We start from the raw sequence: 3,694 nt of genomic DNA, 5'->3' as shown, positions 1-3,694 counted from the left end.
AAATGTAAGATACTATAAGGTGGTTTTCAACCCTAATTTAGAAGATAAAAAATATCTCTCTGATTTAAGTAGCATAAAGAACAAATTAATATCCTTAGGATAAGAGAAAACTCTCATGAGCTCCATAATGAAACATATTGGTGGACAATTCCTAAAACACCATGTGTTGAAAAAATTGCCATCTTTGTGATACTAACAGGGTTGAAGATGAAAATCATGCTCTTAGAATGTTTTGCATTCACTCACACAACCAATATAGGAAGATGTTATAGTAGCACATTCACCCACACAACCAATGTAGGGAAGATGTTATAGTATTGCGTTAGATCAAATAATACTAATAATAATAATGATGATAATGTTGTCAACTAAATTTAAAAGTTAATAAAAATAAAAATTAGAATCAATTCAATATTAAAATTTTGTTTTTATTAATAAAATTACAAACATTTTTTTTTAGAAAAAAAATCATAATATGCATATGACATTCAAATAAATTTAAGTAATAATAATAATCTATATTCATACTATTTTAGAAAGTATAGTTAATAAACACATAAAAATTCAATAAATTTAATTTATAAACATATAATTAGAAATAAGAATATTCTATATATAGAAATGTGAAATATATATAAAATATAAATAATAGGTATAAATTAAAATCCATTTTACTATATAAATTAGAACAATGATTTATATTTGCGACTATTATATTTTAAAAATTTATATTTAAATTTAATTAATAAGCATACATAATAAAAGTTTTTTCTAAACCTTCTTATATATAAAATCAAGTTGTACATATGATATTAGAAAAGTAAATTAAAAATCTTTGATGGCGGTGGATGCACAAGAGACAAACAAGTTAGGGAGGAGCACTGCCATCCCACTGACTCTGCAAGTAATTAAATCAGGGGGTAACGTGCCTTGCTACCCCATGCATGAAGTGTGCGACTACAATACTTTAGAACACATAGAGTACCATATTCTGGAGAGTTTGTTTGTTGATTTTATGTAGTGGAGAGGGATCTTATGCCCGAAGAATTTAGAATTCCCATGTTGTTGGTGGGATTCCCACATTCCCTTCAGAGTTCAACATCTAGGAGAGGTAAGGCTAGGCATCCGAAGAACTTAGTAGTGAATTGGAAACTACTGGAATGGAATAGGCATGACAAAATTCGTGTCAATTCTAATAGTTTCTTGGTAATTCTATTGTCTTGCTTTTGTGGGAGGATGGAGATGGAGGTAATCTCACAGAGGTGGATAAGATTGACATGTTTGTTGGGTTGAAAACCACATTTGGAAACGAATTGGCTTCTCTAGAAGCAGGTGAAACTCCGTTGATGTGAACTCTAGAGGTGGCCTCCAGGCCTACTTAGCATTAATTCCTCCTTGTGGTTACTACCAGGTATTCTTCATCCCCTCGTTGCATGTGTTAAATTCTTTGGGTTGTGTTCACAACAGGTCGGATTGGGCTATGTGGTAGTATATTTGTTGGAAAAGGTGATTTTTTTTTATCCAAGTCCAAGAGACCTATTATTTAGGGACCTAGTTGCACTCCTTGGTCTGACTAACCCTAAGTTAATTGACCAATTTGTTGGCCAAACATTGTTCAGATCAGTGTATTTATGCTCTTTTACAACCCTATTTAGCTTAGTTTTCTATCTATTTTTATGGAAAACAGTTTGTTGGTTTGTATAAATTATTGGAGGAATTAAATTTACTAGGCCTGAGACTATACTACCTTCCTCTAAGTTGTTGATTGTTTGGCATTTGAGGTGTTGTTGAACCTTTTATTTATGGTATTGTGTTGCTTCATTGTTTGTGGGGGATAAAATGCCACGTCAACGCATGCACAAATGTCTTGGGGCTGGAGGTCATGGCTAGCTGAATCTGTCATGAGTCGAGATGCATGCTTAGGACACGGTGAATGCCTATCACTCTACAACCTCCCTTAGCATGTGGGAGGAGATTCAACGATTAGAGATACAAGTTCGTCAAGAAAGATGGGTCTATTCAGGCTCTGAATTACAAGATGAGGTCGTTCACTAGATCCTTGACCCTAACCATACTAGGGGAAGGTGAAACTAGTACACGCATGCTATTACTCTCCATTAGCAGTTACAAACTCTGTTAGGACGAGTATTAAGGGAGAAGCACAAGGACATAAATGACATCATATTTTTTAAAAACATTGGAAACAATGGAAAGTACAAGTAGGCCTAAATAGGTTGGAAGCTGAAGTAGTTCATATGGAGAAACATATTTAATGTGAATTCACCCTTAGTCCGTCTTGGTATGAGTGTGAAGGACCTGGCCCTAGTTTACATCATTAGACTCTTGATATGGATACCATGCTTTTGGACTTTTTCTAGTAGTTCACTTTCGAGTTGCATAGTCTTTTATGTTCAATCGTTATATGTGGTATTTTGTAAAAACACATAATTATCATATACCGAACAACCAATCAATATGGCATAATGAGGCTTGTATTTTTTGAGCAATGATTGTTAATGATGCATTTTGATTTTTTTTATGGAAATACAATTAACTTACAAAAAAAAAATTAAAAATATAATGATACATGTATAAATAAAATGCCAAACTCATATATATGTAACTATATGTATTATCAAGAATTTAATAAAATTAAAAATAAGAATATTTGTGAAATTTATATAAATATAAATAATATTATTAAGAACCAACATAGGTTCATCTTAACTCTCAATCTAACAAATATTCATAGGGATAAAATCTCTTGAAGTGGAAATATTTTTCAAGTTTTAAACTAAAAAGGAAGTTTGTTACTTGAGATATTTGATCCCTCTGATCTCTTGATAGATCCGGAATTAAGATGGATCTACATTGACATTTATTACAATAACAACCTTCTAACTTTTTGACTTATCAAAACTATGGTGATTTCAAAAATGCTTCTCTTAAAGACTTTTGAACACAAATAAAATTTTACAGCAAAACAAGTAATTCCTTATCTTTCTTAGGACTCAATAAACCGAATTTGATCTAGTGACAATTTGCTTAATAAAATAGTAATATGTATTTATATTTTATATATTTTTGTGATGAGAATGTTGTTCATAAATAAATGCTTTCATTTTACTTAGTATTTAATACTATTATATAATTTTTTTTTTTTTTTTTATAAATTTAAATATTATTTATTTTTCATTATTGATTATATATATTAAAAATTGAAAAAAATATGTTTTAAAAAATCATAAAGTATTTTATATAATTATATAATATGTTAAAATTCATTAATAATTATAATGATTAAGCATAAAAAGATAAACGCATTAAATTATGATATCTGCTTTATGCCAAAATATATCGACTAGGAATAAATCTATTCAGATAAAATATCTTTAGTCTGTAAAATTAAATTATGATATCTGCTTTATGCCAAAATATATCGACTAGGAATAAATCTATTCAGATAAAATATCTTTAGTTTGTAAAATTCATTTATCTTAGAATATGACTATTCATGAAAATAACTAGTCATATTTTAGAAAATCAATAAACCATTTATATAATAATAAATCACACAAATCGATACTAAATTCACAATTTTTTTTAAAAGAGTGCTAGGTACATATAAATGTCTAGTCATTTCTCATATTCTTCATATAACTAAACTCATACACATTTTAATATTTTATCTTTA

Source organism: Pinus tabuliformis, chromosome 8 (genome assembly GCF_031772625.1).
Source record: "Pinus tabuliformis cultivar Carrire ecotype Pingquan chromosome 8, CPIR1, whole genome shotgun sequence".
Lineage (NCBI taxonomy): Eukaryota > Viridiplantae > Streptophyta > Pinopsida > Pinales > Pinaceae > Pinus > Pinus tabuliformis.
The sequence above is the reverse complement of the archived record's forward strand: the minus strand, read 5'-3'. Positions refer to the sequence as shown.